This window comes from Sus scrofa, chromosome 14, assembly GCF_000003025.6.
Source record: "Sus scrofa isolate TJ Tabasco breed Duroc chromosome 14, Sscrofa11.1, whole genome shotgun sequence".
In the NCBI taxonomy this organism is placed as follows: Eukaryota; Metazoa; Chordata; class Mammalia; order Artiodactyla; family Suidae; genus Sus; species Sus scrofa.
In genome coordinates this window covers 96,395,138-96,412,215 of record NC_010456.5, presented here as the reverse complement: position 1 = coordinate 96,412,215, position 17,078 = coordinate 96,395,138, and the positions used below count along the sequence as shown (strand labels likewise).

At 40.8% G+C, this 17,078-nt stretch overlaps 1 long non-coding RNA gene across 2 annotated transcripts in view; it reads left to right on the top strand.

The window, feature by feature from the left end:
* Positions 1 to 17,078, top strand: part of LOC102158750 — a 102,738-nt gene that overhangs the window by 13,176 nt on the left and 72,484 nt on the right. For both annotated transcript variants that reach the window (XR_002338790.1, XR_002338789.1), the window contains 3 exons: positions 5,433 to 5,497; positions 12,696 to 12,840; positions 13,917 to 13,983. This is a non-coding gene — a long non-coding RNA (uncharacterized LOC102158750). The remainder of the gene's footprint in view (positions 1 to 5,432; positions 5,498 to 12,695; positions 12,841 to 13,916; positions 13,984 to 17,078) is intronic.

Sequence of the window (17,078 nt, the reverse complement as noted above, 5' to 3'; positions counted from 1 at the left end):
GGATGCTAGGGTCCTGCCAAACTCTGAAACCTAGTGCAGGAGCAAGGAGCTGGGGAGGAAGAGGCTCACAAGTCAGAGGAGAAAGTGTTTCAAGAGCAGATGGAGACCATTTCATGAATAAATATAGAATTGCTGCTAGTCAACTAGGGCTTCCCTGGTGCTGCGGAGGGGTGGACAGAGGCTGGCCTGGCCACTTTCTCATGCAGCACCCCAGAGCTGTCCTGGTTCACCTCCCTAACTGGGGCCAGCAGAGCCAGCCAAGGGCATCTACATATATGCTTCAAAGGGATGCTGCCTGCCCCTAGTTGCCATCTGCTCCTTTGAACAAGCCTTTAGGTCTGTATGTTATAGTCAGAGGGATGCTGAGAAGCAGCTGTGATTGCCTCTCCCAGCCAGAGCTGGACCTGAGCAAATAGTGCTGGTCAGAACTTATGAGCCTCTCTGCATAGCCCATGCCATCCACTCAAGGGCTGTGCCCCATTCATACCCCACAGGACCACTCAGAGTGGATCAGACTTGTCCCTCAGGCCTTGGACAAGGGTACTGAGGGATGGGCCAGGATGCTGGCTGGGCAGGGACTCTAGCGCCTACATTTGCCATTACTCTTACTGACTACTGGTACCACTGGCCTGACTGTCCTGCTCTGCTGGAGCATGGGAACAGCCTTCTTGTGGATTCCCTGGGGTTCCGGGTTTGATGAATATTCTGGTTTGGAATCCAGTTTGGACTATTAAGCAGTGAGTTCCTGGAAGAATTCTTGTTCTTATCTTGCCTAGAAAGAGAGCTTACTTCACATCTGGGTTTGTGCAAACATAGGTTATGTCTGTCTCCCCAGCAGGATGGTCACCACTGAAGACCCTGAGGCCATAGGGGTGAGTGACTTACTCAGGGTTGGACCAGGGACCCAGATCCCTGACTGCCCTTAAGTTCAGGGAATTCTGGCAGGAAAGCATGCACCTGAGATGGTGCTATGGTTTTTCCAGCCCAACCCCTGCTCTTCCAAGCCAAGTATCACATTGAATGACTAGTGTATTATTATTCCTGAAATCATTAAAAAAATAAATAAATAGTTTTGAATTGGTACTAGTTGCACATTGGTACAAAATTCAGGATGTATAAACAGACATATGGTAAAAATCTCCACACCTGCTTCCAACTATTCGTCCTGGAGGTAGCTGGTGGACTCATTTTATTGGGTGTTTTTCTAGTTGATTCTATGTTTCTCTTTTCTTCTTTTCTTTTTTTGGTTGGATGGTTTCCATTTATTTTATGCTTGAGTACTTTTCCTTTCAGTTTTTGTGAATGTAATGTTCAGTTTTGATTTGTGGTTGCCCTGTTTTTTAAGTATGCTAACCCCTTCCTATATTTGCTTGCTTTAGCCTGATAGTCATATAGGCTCACAAACATCATTAAAATAAAAAAAGAATCTATATTTTCTTATTTTCTTACTTTCCTTCCCCACATTGTATGATTTTGATGTCTTTTTTTTTTAACCATTTTCATGTTGAGATCTGTATGCTGACTTATTTAAGTGATTGCTTTCCAATTGTGGTCTCCTCCATCCTAATTCTTTTTTTTTTTTTTTTCAATTTAGAGAAGCCCTTTCAGTATTTCTTTTAGAATGGGTTTTGTATTGCTGTACTCTTTTAGCTTTTGTTTGTTGGAGAAATTCTTTATTTCCCCTTCTATTTTAAATGGTATTCTTGCTGGATTGAGCATTCTAGGTTGCAAATTTTTTCCTTTCAGCACTTTGAATATATGTTGCCACTCCCTTCTGGCCTGTAGTGTTTCTGTAGAGAAATCAGCTGATAGCCTTATTGGGGTTCCCTTATAATTAACGCTTTGCTTTTCTCTTGCTGCCTTTAGAATCCTCTCTTTAACTTTTGCCATTTTCGTTATAATGTGTCTTGGTGTGTACCTGTTTGGGTTGAACTTGTTTGGGGCCCTCTGTGCTTCCTGTATCTTGATATCAGTTTCCTTTGGACTTGGAAAGTTTTCAGCCATCATTTCTTCAAATATATTTTCAATCCCCTTTTCTTTTTATTCTCCTTCTGGAATTCCTATTGTGCGTAGATTGGCCCACTTTGTATTATCCCACAGGTCTCTTATATAGTTTTCATGTTTTTTCATTTGGTTTTCTGTCTGCTGTCCTGATTGGGTGATTTCCATTATTGTATCTTCCATGTCACTAATTCGTCCCTCTGCATTATTCATTCTGGTGTTTATTGCCTTTAGCTCAGTTTGTATCTCTGCAAATGAATTTTATAGTTTTTCTTGGCTCTTCCTTATATTTTCTAGTTACTTTCTAAAGGAATCTGCATTACTGTTCATATCCTTTCTTAATTCCTTCAGTGTTTTCACTACCTCCCTTTTGAACTCAAAGTCTGTCAGACTGCAGAGGTCTGTTTCATTGTTGACTGCTTTAGGTGGATTCTCCTAAAATTGTTCCTTTAACTGGGAGTGGCTTCTGAGCTTCCTAATCTTGCTTGTGTTTTTCTTTTTCTGTGAGTTTGGGGAAGCCAAACTGTGGTCTTGTAAGGCTACTTCTATGCAAGATTTCCCCTTTGTATTTTTTGGGAGGTTACTATTTATTTTAGGTGTGGGAGTTTGAATATTTGGTGTCTCTTTCTTCGGTGTGAGCAGGTTGTTATCCCCAGGCTGCTCAGTGTGTTTTCAGGGAGAAGGAGGCAATGGGTAGGGTCAGCAGTCAATGCCTGGTGGTTGGGCTCTCAACAGCAGCAAGGACCTGCAGGAAGGTGGCACAGACTACTCCTGGTTGCAGGGCCCTGGGAAGTGGTAATAAGCTCTAGGAAGATCTACAAGGTGACCAGAGCATTTGGCAGAAGCAGCAGCAGGGTGTGTGAGTTCCCAGGGGAGTAAGAGCAGCAACAGCTTGTGTTTGATTGCAATGCCCTCCTCTGAGGTGATTGGAACCACAGGTGGTGCCTGTTCAGGGACCCCTATTGGAAGCAGGCCATGACCATCTCTAGTCAATGATAACTGTGGTGCTTTGCCTCTGCCAACTGTAGACCATGCATGAAGCAACCCATCTCACTTAGCCCACATAGGAGGTGATGTACAGGCTGCTCCTAGCTGCAGATCCTGGGAAGTGACAGAGATCAGGCATGTGGGTGCTGCCTGGAGCATTTGGCATTGGCAGCAGCAGGACGGGTATGTTCCCAGGGTGCGAGAGCACTGACAGGTGGTGTTCAGTCACAGTGACCTCCTCCGTGATGCCTTTGAGGTGAATGGGGCTGCAAGTGGTATCTGTTCATGGACCCCTAATGGTAGCAAGCCACTCCCACCTCTGGAACCGGAAATAACTGCAGTGCTTTGCCCGCTCCTCCTGTAGACCATGCCAGAAGCACCTTGTCCTGCTTAGCCTCCACAGGAGGTGCTGCACAAGCTGCTTCTAGTTGCAGGTTCCTAGGAAGGGACGGTGATCCAGCATTTGGGCACTGCCCAGAGTGTTTGGCAGTGGCAGCAGCATGGTGGATGTGTTCCCAGGGGAGCGAGGACAACAACAAGTGGTGTTCCGTTGCAATGTCCTTCTCTGTGGTGCCCTCTGAGGTGGGGCTGCAAGTGAATTCTGTTCAGGTTTCCCTGGTGGCAGTGGGCCATGCCCACCTCTGGAATCCCGCCACCTGCAGACCAGCAAGAAGCTCCCTGTCCCACTTAGCCCACGCAGGAGGTGCTGTACCAGCTGCTCCTAGTTGTAGGGTTTTGGGAAGAGCAGCAGAGCATTTGGCAGTGGCACCTGCAGTGAGGGTGTGTTCCCAGGGGAATGAGAGCAACAGCGTATGGTGTTTGGTTGCAGTACCCTCTTTTTTCCTTTTTTGCCAACCTCTGAAGTGACTGGGGTCGCAGGTGGAGCCCACTCATAGGCACCTAACCCTAACAAGCCACTCCTCCTGGCCTCTGAGATGACCACTGTGGTCTGTCCCTACCACCTGTAGATCATGCAAGAGGCATCACATCACACTTAGCCCCCTGATGCCCTTAGCCCACACAAGAGGTGCCTGGCCACCGGCAGCCTGCACAAGAAGTGCCCAGTTTCCCCTAAATGAGCAAGAGGCTTCTCCGTGCCTGTAGCCTGCGCCAGAGCCTCCCCCCCATCCTCTGAGAACCTGTGGGCATGCGCACGCTAGGCGCGGGGAGCTTCCTAAGGCAGTCCGCCCCTCCTCCTCTCGCCTTTCCCAACATGGCGCCTTACCTCTCCTGCAGTCCGGACCTTCTCCCGGTTCCCTCTGCCATGGCGTCCCCCTCCTCAGCCTTTGGCATACCACTCCCCTGCCCATGGTACACTCTTCCTTAGCCCCTCAGGCTGTTCCCACACAGCCAGCCCCAGTCTTCTTCCCAGGACTGACCTCCAGAGCCTACTTCTCAGTGCCCAGCCCCCTCTGAGCGTCTCGGGCTGTGGCGTCCAGGCCAGTGGTTCTGATGAGCTGTGCAGCTCTCACTCTGCTTTGCTGTTCTCAGTCCAGCTGCTGCGCTTTTCTCGGCCACTTTGAGGTCTCGCCTACTCAGCTGATCTTTCCATCAGTCAGGTGGCTTCCCAGGAGGTGGGTTCCTTTTCTCCTTCACAGCTCCCTTTTGGGAATGCTAGTCCTGTCTGGATTCCTTTTCTCTCTCTTTTTTTCTTTTGTTCTACCCAGGTATGTCAAGGGTTTCTTGCCCTTTTTGGAGGTTTAAGTTCTTTTGCCAGCGTTCAGTTGTTCTGTGCCAGCCGTTTTACATGTACATGTGTGTTTTTGATGTGTTTGTGGGAAAAGGTGAGTGTGATCTCTTACTCCTCCGCCATCTTGCTCCACTCCCCTTATTGGGTATCTTTCTAAAGGTAATATTTTTTTCTTTTTACAGCTAAACCTGTGTCATATGGAAGTTCCCTGTCTGGGGGTCAGATCAGAGCTACAGCTGCAGGCCTATGCCACAGCCACATCAATGCCAGATCTGAGCCAGCCGCTTCTGTGACCTATGCCACATGTTCTATTACCCTTATCCAAATGCCTACCATATTATTGGGCATTAGAAGGAAATCAATTTGATTTAAAAATGAGTAATAGAGGTCCCTGGTGGCCTAGTGGTTAAGGGTCCAGCGTTGTCACTGCTGTGTACAGATTCAATCCCTGGCCTAGGATTTCTGCATGCTTAGGGCACAGCCAAAAAAAACAAGAGTACTAATTACTGAAAGCTCTACCTTAATCTATCAATATGAGACTCTAACATGAATAACAGATAATCCAAATGGGATTTGGAATTATATGCCATAGATGAGAAAACCTTCAGTCATAGAAAATATTTTGAAAAATATAAGGAGATCCTTTAAATTGGTTTAATCTTGACTAAATGTAAGGCTAGCTGTACCTCATTCTATTTTTCTGAAAGAGCCTCTGGGTCCTCTTCCTATGCTGAACTTTCTCCAACCCTTCTAGATGGATTATGGGAAGAAACATGAATAATTGAAGAAGCAGGCCACAAGGAAAGCATACAGAAGAAGGTAGGTTTCATTTCTTAGCTTTAGGTATTTACTGTATGTTCAGTACTTGTGACATTTAAGTGACACTTAATACTGAAGGGCAGACTTTAACTTCTACATTTAACAACTCTACTTACAGAGAGGTTTTCATTAAAAATGAAAACATGTATTAGTGTGCTGGGTTTCTTCTCCAGAGGTTTTATAAAAATGTATTATAAGAGGAAATATATTTTAAAATAAATAGATGGAATAATAATTAACCATTAAATCACATCTTGAAATAATTATTTTAAACTATTTTATTTCACCTGCAAAATTATAAAACTGAACTCAAGTGACTGAAAATATCATATGAAGAATGTAAAAGTTCCTGTCAAAATACTTTCCTAAACTTTTCAGTGAATTTATTAGTTTAGTCACTCATTCAACAAAATAATTTCAGATCCCACTGTATAGGCAAGGTGAATGTGACATAATTCATCCTCTGACAGAGCTCTCAGTCTGGTAGCAGAAAACAATACATAAATGAATAATTATAAAATAAGATGATATGTAGTCTGAAAGACTCTTAAAGGAGTACAATTCTTTGCTTCTGAGTTAGAGAAATCTTTCCAGTAGATGTGATGCTTTGAAGAACCAGTAGGAGGTAGGTAAAAAGGACAATTTTCCTATACAGTAGAAATGTAAGCAAGCACGCACACTCATCAAACCTCCTATACAGAGCTTCTGTTGTTGCTCAGAGGGTTAAGGACCTGTTGCTGTCTTTGTGAGGATGCTGGTTCAATCTCTGGCCCCACTCAGTGGGTTAAGGATATGGTATCGCCATGAACTGTGGTGTAGCTTACAGATATGGCTTGGATCCTGCATTGCTGTGGTTGTGGTGCAGGCTGGCAGCTACAGCTCCCATTCGAACCCTAGCCCAGGAACTTCCGTATGCCACAGGTGTCACTGAAAAAAGAGAAACAAACAAAAACCTTCTCATACATTTTATTGTCCTTTTGAGACGACAAGACTAATATAGAAATTCAAGTAAGGAGAGGATGGGAGGAAGAGACTTACATCAACACCAGAAACTAAGGAAAATAACAATCTCCCAGAAATTTTATCCAACTTCTCCAAGACTAAGTGAGAAAATACTTTACGGTAGCTAATAGAGAATCATCCATATAGAGACAACTATAAATGGCAAAGAAATGCTCTATTTAGATGCCCTCTGGTGCACAGATGATAAGGTTGTGTTTATACCTCTTTCTCTCCAAACCAGGGGATAGCTAAAGATTTTCCTGAAGGAGAGAAAAGACAGGGGACTATAATAATTTTTAAAAAATCCTCACTGTGTAATGGAAAGACTTGTATAAAATTGATGGATAAATATTTACTGTAAGTCTTCTAAGTTGCTAATGATTTTAGCTTCACTGTCCAGTTTGAAAGCAGAAAGATCCAGATCCACTTATTTATCCTGTATTTATTCCTAGCAGTTTATGTGTGAATGCATAATCTAACACTGTGAATCCCAGTTGTCACAAAACAGTTTGTAAAATGGCTTCATTGAATATTTGTATGTCGATTGCCATAATCCTTCCTGACAATGTGTGAAAAGATATACCTAACAAGTCTCCTAATAGTGTGTAAGTGTCCAGATGCAAAAGAGGTAGAAGACAAAAGCAGGCAATTACTTATTTACATTTCATGGGGCCAGCCTGGGCAGGTCTCTTTGAATTAGGCTGTCCTGGAGTTCCTGTTGTGGCTCAGCAGGTTAGGAACGCAACTAGTATCCATGTGGATGTGGGTTCAATCCCTGGCCTCGCTCAGCAGGTTAAGGATCCATTGTTGCTGTGAGCTATGGTGTAGGTCACAGATGTAGCTTGGATCTGGTGCGGCTGTGGTATAGACCAGCAGCTGTAGCTCCGATTGGATCCTTAGCCTGAGAACCTCCATATGCCGCAGTGCAGCCCTAAAAAGACAGACATAAATAAATAAATAAATAAATAAAGTAGGCTGTTAGTTTCCCAACTAGTCTGTGTAAAGTTAGAGAAATCTCAGGATGAGGACGTCCATTAGTAAGCTAGAGTTACTCAGTACCAACACCCATGTTAGCTAAAGGCATTGATGTTACCACAGTATTATTCAGAAGAGTAGGGCTTTTACGAGATTTTTATTCTATAACATTTAAGAGAGAACCATGAAAGTGAAAAACATGTTAAAGTTAATATAAGGAACAAACTAGTCCAAATCGTTATTCACCTAAAAATTCAATACACAAATATGATTTTTAAAATGGTAATCACAATCTAAAATATGTTAATCTCAATGGATGAATCAGTGAATAGACTCATCAATGAAATATCAATTAATGGATTCATAGAAATTTTTGAAGTGGGTGCCCTGAAAGTTTTTCTTTTATGTATACTATATTAATGACTATCATGAATAAATCTAAAGTAGAATTTGGTATATCAGCACACACATCTGTCACTTACCAATGACCACAGTATATAGGACTGGAAATATATGATATGGATCCCCAACTGAAAGCCCATCTCCAGAGCCACAGCTGCACTGATAGTACAGAGGCCTGAAGCATAGCCTATCCTGTGAATTCACATCATATGCCTATAAGTTCACATTGGAAGATTGCCCTTCCCTATCCCAGCCCAGAGTAATCTTCTCTACTGGCAGATTTGTTATACTCAGATTCAGGAGTCAGACCACCTGCTTCACCATTCCTCTTTTAACTCACCTTTGTAGAATAGAAATAATAAACATAGCTTTTACATAGAATTGTGGTAAAAATTGTGTATTTTAATGTGCATAACTGGCAGTTCATTATATGTCCACTAAGTCATTGTTATTGTTATTAATGTTGATTTAGCTTACTGAACAATGGCCACCACAATTCCTGTTGAAATGAGAACTTTGGAGTCAAATAGAAAAGACCTGAAAAACTCATTGAAGAGTAACAAAAAGGATCAGTAAAGGATCAGTAAAGGGAGGCACTAATATCACATGATCCCAAAAGTAGGACACTCTGTGAATAAACCTATAATTATGAAGCAAAATACTCCTGAGAGGAGAGGAAATAGAAATGGGAGAAACTATCAGTAGAAGGAAATCATGGAATTGATTAAGTATGATAATATTTGTTGGTAGATAAATGATTTGTTGAAAGAAATGAGATAATGCATTTGTAAATAAGCTACTAAGAAATTTCCTGGAATCTTTGCCCCTGGATTCTATTCCAAGGTATTATATCCAGGAAACCACCTGGCACCATAAATGAGGCAGTTGTAAGTGCTACTTTCAGGTTATCCCTGCTGTGGCACAGTGGATTAATGATCCCCTTTGTCCCTAAGATGGCAATGGTTCAATCCCCAGCCGGGCATAGTGGGTTAAGGAACCAGATGAGGCATAGGTCAGAGCTATAGCTCAGAAATGATCTCTGGCTCGGGAACTGAGGGTGTGGCCAAAAAAAAAAAAAATAAGTGCAACTTCAGAAAACATTTTTTATTTTTTCTCTACCAAATATTTCAGGGAATATTTTCAAGGAAATCTGAAGGTTTTAAAGCTGTAGTATTTGCTATCACAAGTGAGCTTATCATTGACTATGAATTTATTCTTGCTGTGAAAATAAAATGTATGGCTTGGAGGTTAGTGTGATTCTCTGAGACAGATCATTCAAAAGTCAATTGCTTATTTTTAATAAAATATATATTAATGGCGTTCCCGTCGTGGCGCAGTGGTTAACGAATCTGACTGGGAACCATGAGGTTGCGGGTTCGATCCCTAGCCTTGCTCAGTGGGTTAAGGATCCGGTGTTGCTGTGAGCTGTGGTGTGGGTCGCAGACGTGGCTCTGGATCCTGCGTTGCTGTGGCTCTGGCTCTGGTGTAGGCCCGTGGCTACAGCTCCCATTCGACCCCTAGCCTGGGAACCTCCGTATGCCACAGGAGCGGCCCAAGAAAAGGCAAAAAGACAATATATATATGTGTGTATATATATATATATATTCATTTGCATTTATATTAGCCAAGAAAGTCTGGCATTTCATCAAGTGCCTGGAATATTTTTGGCATTTTACCTATATATCTATCCATCTGCACCATCTAAGTGTGGATCCCTGTTGATAAATAAGCATGTTATTCAAGTTGAGTGGATTTTGGAATATGATTGGTAAAGGTGAATAGTATTTTTTTTTTTAATACATCAAAAGGGACATGAAAGTGAAACAATAGGTGGATATTATTTCACTTTCAAAAAGGCAGAATGTGTTTCTGAATTTTTTATGAAATAGGCTCTTGGTCACACCAAATCAATATTTAAACGTTTGCATTTTTTTGAAGTACAGATTGTAAATTTTCTTCTTTAATGGGGAGGCTATTACTGTGGTTATTAGGAATATGTACATAGGAATTTTGATTGGGGGAATCAGTCCAAGGGGATGACTAGTTATGTGAGATCAAATAATTTATTTGACAACAGCCAAAAACCAAACAACTATAGCAAACCTCAGGCAGATGACTTTATTGGAAGGCTCCTTAAAGCTAACCAGAAGCCTTCCTTTGAATATCAAAGTCAAGTTAGAAAAGCCTCTTAATTCCATCTTTTTCCTTACCTCATTTCCATGATTTGTTTTCAGAAACCATCTAAGCAAATTTATTTTGTGAAATCATAAGCATCACCAACATTTTCTAGTGCAGATTCATCCATTTAGTCCTTTGTAATTCCATTCTGAATCCCTATCACATGTGCTAGATTGCTTTCTAACTGACTTTTGTATTCAAACGAAGGTTTCTGGTTAACTTTGAGGAGCCTTCCAATTATGATCATCTACTGCTGGCAGGAAACCTTGAATCTGAATCAGAAGCCGCAGCCCCTTTCTCCCTTTTAGGAAACACTCTGATTCTTTATCTTCCCCCTCTTTGGGCTTGGCCAGACGTCCCAAGGAGTTCTGGGACCACACCCATGGCAGATTTTTCTTGTGGGCTAGCATCTTATTCCTTTTGAAAGAGCTTGTGGGATTGGTTAGAGTAATTACTTATAGGCTGATGTGAGTGACTCAAATTGATTACATAGGGCTCCCATAACATAAATACGTTCATGGAACTCTTCCCCCCGGCCACACACACACACACACACACACACACACACCCTTGGAATAGCCCTGTTTGAGATAACACAGACTTAATCCCTTATTAAGAAAATAATTGTTGCAAACCAGCCCCTTCACCCCTCCAAATTAAAGCTATCACCCAGGATCATATAGCAAAAGTAGAGCCTGGAACTGGACCCTGGTTATTTGACAACAGCTGATATTCTCCCCACTAGACCACACTGAATTATTTTTATGTTTCTCTTATAGATGACTAAGGCTTATCTCTTCATATTAAATGAAATAAGATAAATAAAAATAATAGTGAAGAAATACCAGATGTATTATGAATCTAATTTTTAAGATCAGAGTAAAATTTAGGACAATATTTGTTTCACTTAAGGATGGGGGAATCTTCTGTAGCAAAGTCATAAGGGGAGAGGGAAAGAAATCTATTTAATGATTAATATTTTAAATTGTATGATTGTTGCCAAAACTTGGCCTTTGTCCACTGGTGCCGAATAAAAACATGGAGACAGAGTTTTGGACAAGAAGGAGAGGAAAAAACTTGCTTTATTGCTTTGGCAGGCAAAGGAGGTCATAGCAGGCTAATGCCCTAAAGACTGTGTCCTCCTTTGGAAGAGAATAGAAGGCGGTTTTATAGTTTTGGGAGTGGATTATGGTGCCACAGATAAAGATCAAGGTAGATGCAAGCTTGTATTCTTCAAGGCTGGTGGTTAGTGGCCCTGGGACTGGTCCTGGTGGTCCTAGAGGAAGAATGCTTCACAAAGTAGTTAACATCATCTATTTGTTGGGGGATTATTTCTGCAGAAAAACTCAAAGATATTGTTATGCATATTCCAAGAGGAGAAACCAGGATGCTGCCCCAAGTCCACACTATTGTTTCCTGGCTGCTCCTCTCTGTATCTGCATCCCTTCCTTTTGGAACTCAGGAAAGGTCAAGGAGGCCAAATGAGGCCTATTGCCTAAAACAAAAATGGAGTAGAAGAGTTCCCATTGTGGCTCAGTGGGTTAAGAACCTGACTAGTATCCATGAGGATGTGAGTTCAATCTCTGATCTCACTCAGTGGGTTAAAGATCCAGCATTGCCACAAACTGTGGCATAGGTTGCGAATGTGGCTCAGATCTAGGCTTGCAGCTGCTGCTCTGATTCGACCCCTAGCCTGGGAACTTCCATATGCCATGAGTGTGGCCCTAAAAAAAAGGAAAAAAAAAGTATGGGAATTGGGGGAAGGCTTTTGAGCCCAGGACCCCCACAGGGCCCTGCTCTACTTGATGATGAGAGTCCATAAGCAAAATCAAAAAGGCACATTGTATATTGGAATAAGTACCACAGGCATGACAAGGATTTAACTTTTTTTTTTTTTTTTTTTTTTTTTTTTTTAGTGCCTGCATCTGTGACATATGTGAGTTCTCGGGCCAAGGACTGAATCTAAGATGCAGCTGTGAACTACCTGGCAGCTGTGGCAATGCCAGATTCTTTAACCCACTGTGTTGGGCTGGGGATTAAACTTGCATCTCCACAGCAACCAGAGCCACTGTAGGAAGATTCTTAACCACTGTGCCACAGCAGGAACTCTAGATTTAATATTCTCAATACTCAAATTTTACTTCAGACCTAACTTAAAAATTGGCAAAGTATATAAGCAGGAACACAGTAGACAAAATAATGCAAATTATCAATAAGGGCATGAAAAAATGCTCAATCTCATACAAAACAAGGACAAAATCTAAGACTATGAGATATTTTCATCTCCTATCAGACTGGCAAATTCAAAAGTTTGATAATATCAAATTTTGGAGGCTATGGAGAATTACAGTTCTTAGACACTACTGATGAGAAAAGGGATGATAGGCTCAACAATAAATCAGTAAAGCTGATACAATAATAAATATACAACCATTTATCTTCCTTTTCCTAGGATGGGAATATTATTCTGATTTTATTTCGGCTGACTTGAATTTGTCGTGCAAAATATTAATTTGTTTCAATTGTTTATGTTTTTTCTAAGTTACCTGGTATGATTTATCTTCCCCTAATGGTGTGTTTATCATCTTTCAAATTATTCATGCTAGATATTTTGTTAAGGACAGGATTTTCTCTCTTCCAGATCAAGACAAAATCCCAAAGTTTGTAATGGTTTTCTGAAGCCTGCGCCCACTCCCTCCATCACTTCTGTTCATTACTTGGAAAGCAACCAAGATGATCCTTTTTGGGAGGACAGTTACATTCAGTGACCATACTGCCTTATTAAGGTAGGTGGACCAGAGAAGGTAAGGGAGGGAGAATTAGAAATACTTTTGAGTTGATTTTTGAGGTTTCCATCCCAGTGTGCTCAGTAATTCCAGATGTCTCTGGGTGGTAGGGGGCACAGAATGCCCATCAAACACCTTGACTATTAAATAGCCTTTGTGAGAAAAAGCATAGCATTGTCAGACTGTGAATGGTATAGAAAACCAGACACTTGACATGGATGAGTTTCAGGGGCCACAGTGTTGTGTCAGGAACAGAATGATCAGGCTATAGCAGTAGCACTGTATTAAAAAAAAAGAAGTCCATATACAGTGGAAATGAATCAGACTAGTATCCATGAGCATGGGGGCTTGATTCCTGGCCTCACTCAGTGGGGTGAGTTGCAGATGTGGCTTGGATCCAGAGTTGCTGTGGCTGCAGTATAGGCCAGCAGCTGTAGCTCCGATTCAACCCCTAGCCTGGGAACTTCTGTGTGCCAAGGGTTCAGCCCTAAAAAGAAAAAGAAAAAAAAAAAAAAAAAAAGTGAAGAGATCCAATCCACAGCCCCGAGGGAGTTAAAAATCTGATATAATCAGTCTATCAGGAATGGTCAAGGTCAGTGCTCCAGGCACTGGCATTGTTTGTAAGACAAATGGAGAAACTTTTGGTAGGAGTCAAATTTGACTTGTAGTGGTGGCTTATATCAGGATTATAGCTGATCAGATAATGAAACCACAGCACAGATATCTACAGGCATGAGCCAGAAAGTCCCATCAGCAGGTATGATTTGTTTCCATAACTTGCAGCCCAAACAAAGATGTCTTTCATCTGCCAGACTATAATCTCCTTGCCTAAGAATCAGTAAAAACATGACAAGGCTTTTTTAAGGGGGATATTAGCCAGAGCTGTGAACATGACCTTGAGTTCTGCCCCCTGAATTGTGTGACAAATTCATTTTCAGTTCTGCATAGCTGATACTGAACTTGAACAGCTATTGCAGCCCAGTGGACAACATTGCTAAACCTCAGTGAACTTGACTCACACTTTTAGGAAAATCTCTGTGCATGGAAGCCTAATTGAGTTAACCTTTTTGTTTCAGGTGGTGGAGGTGAGAATAAACTACCTTTAAGGAGGTAGTTGCCATTATTTTGCATAAGACCGAAATGGTGAGTGGCCACATCAGTGGACTATAACATTTATACTCTACTTGCAAGGACTGCTAGACCTTTTACTTGCTAGTCATTGAATCTTGAGAGGGCAACAGTCCAGAAAGTCTGAGGGAAATCATGTGTCAGCCATTCAGTTACCAAATAAAAAGGATAAACGAAACAAACAAACAAATACAACAGCAGGTATACCTGGTACCTGCATCAGACAGGTGGCCCTGCTGTATTGCATGATAGCCTCATCTACACAGACAGCCATCACATTTTCAATTAAAGCCGTTGCTTTCATTTCTCCTCTTGTAAACTCTATAGCTATTGTTAGAGCACATGGGAGAAGGTAGGTCTAACTTCTTTATACACGGCAGTCCCTAAACAGAGGGATCTCCTCTGACTCTATATTTATAGTACAAGAGTGTGAGACACATTAATATCAATTCATTGTGCTTCTACACAAAAAATATGCTAAATTAACCTAGAGGTCCCCAAAATCCATCAGCTGGATTCAGGTACTGCATATGCCTGGACGTCTTTGCCACATTTGTCCTCTGCCTCATTCCTCCTTGTATCTGCTGGAGCCCCACCAAGCTGACCTGCTTCAAGGCTTGCTATGATTATACCCTGAACCTTTCCATCCTTTCCACACCCTCGAACAGAACTATGGAAACATCTGCAAGTCTTCCATAGAGTATGATATTAAGAGAAATTAGATTCAGGCCTCTGTCTGCCACAGAGTTGTGGATTGTACTCTGATGAAATTGTCCACATTGTCATGGATCCTCTCATGAAAATGTGCCCAAAGTCTCAAATAAGAACCCAGACTAAAAATCCTGTCTTCTAACTTTCTTCCCCATTCAGTGACTTGGGGGCAAAAGTGAGGAAGGAGAGGGGAAATCACAGCTTGAACATTTTACCACCATTTCACAATCCACCCAGGGATGGAGTAATAGGTTTTCTATTGTCTCTTCCCATCTAAGTGAGACTTATCTTCTGAATTGTCTTTGCTCTGAATTGATTTTTACTCCCTTCCTTGTCCTTCTTTTGGTTTTGTTTATGTAGTATCAACTCTATGCCAGTGTTATTCTAAGGGCTTTACAAAAATTGGCTCATTTAATCCTCTTCACAACCCACAGGATATACTGTTACTGCCTCTACTTTACAAATAAAGGATTTAGCTCTAGTGGCACAGTCAGCACCCATGAAATCCAGGCAAATCCATTAGGTGGTAAGGTGCATTAACTGAGAAACCTAAGTTACATATGAATGAAAGGTTTATTAAAATATTTTCAAAATTTCATTCTTGCTACATTTGTCTTGAGGTATGAAAATGAAAGAGAGGATCTGAAAAGACTATATATTGATGATAGGTGATTAAATAGAGGAGAAATCCACATTATAAGAGACGGTGATGCTAACTTAAACAGGAGGAGTGGGGAAATAACGTGGTCCTTGGACTTAACAACATAAAGTCCCATTTGTGTTTTCACTGGTAAACAAATTCAAATACAGGCCTTCTATGTTGAAATTTCTGTTATTCCTATGAATCTTGTCTTTCATCTTGTATATAAAACTTCTAAGTAAGTTTCTCTCCTGTTTTGATTTTTTTTAGAAGTGGTTGGTTGCTCATTGTCTGTGTGATAAGATAGAAATAGATCTTTTATGATCTAGTTCTTGTCTTGTCTTGTCTTATCTTTCCATTTCATGACTTCGCCCTGCTCCAGTGCATTTCATTAAAGTGTGAAATCAAGTTAGTGGTAATTTTTAAATATATAATTTAATTATCTTATATTTCTGGCCTTTGCACAGAATAGTCTTTCTGTTTGTCTGGCATCCTCCTGTATTCTCTTTTTCTCTCTCTTCCTCCATTATACACAAAGATGTTGTTTTGATCATTTTCTATTATCTTTCAGGCACCTCCTTCTGTAAAGCCTTTCTTGACTTCCAAAGACAGTTTCTGCTGTCTTTTTGAAAGTGAAAGTAGGTGCTCTTAATGCTATAGTGCAAAACATGTAAACCAAGTCCATACTGGCTTGTTAAATTTTCAAGAATTTGGCAAGCTGATAATGAAACTGGAGATGACTCTGGTGGGAGTATTTGTATCACTGATATCTGAAAACACAAATCATTTTTTTAGTTTTATTTTTATTTGTTTATTTTGTTTCTAGACAGCTTGTTTACCACGACATCACTGAAAATAACACTAACTACACCTATGCTTGTCCAAATATATGAGTATGAAATGCTAATATACTGGGAATAATTAGACCAAATTAGTCAAGCAATTACAGTGATAATATATTCTTCATATTTTTACATGCCTTATAAGGGGCTGGTTTCATTGGTCTAAAAAAAAAAAAAAGTGTTCCTTAAATTCAGGCTCAAACTTAAAGTGGGGAAAAAAATCTATATTCTGAAGAAATAAAGAAATAGGTCCATGTTTACATATGCCATAATCAACAAACAGCACAGCTATAGAACTGTGAAAGTTGCAGACCTTTACAACCCAGCTTTTGATTAATGAATTAATTAAAGTGGGATTAATATAAATCTGTTGGCAAGAAAAAATGCTGCTGAAAGTAGAAAATATTCTGGCATGCTACCCTTCCAGCCTTCATTGTAGGAAACATTGATAAATGAGTGACAGTCAGTGACTTAAAGACTTAAAGATCTCCTGGAAGAAAGGTTGATGCTTGCAAGCTATGCAAGAGAAAATTTAGAAAAAAAGAAATGAAATTTGCATGACTACATCTAAGCTAATATATCACATAGTGTACTTTTTATAAGGACTCTTAAGAAAAATTTCATTCAGGTCTTGACAACAAACAAAGCTAACTTCTCTTCAGTAATTGTTTTTTTTAACATTATGCACACTATGAATTGTATAACTAATTCTACTTTCCTTTTTGATCTGACAGCTGGTGGAGATTAGGACCGAATTTGTGGCCTAAATAACTAATATATAGAACCAGGGGACACATAAGTCTGGGCACTAATCTAAGCACTATATTTATTTTTCCCTTATCTTTATTTCCCTTTGTCTCATTCTTTCAACCTTATTTCAGTTCTTGTAGTCTATGCATTTTTTTAAATCACCATGA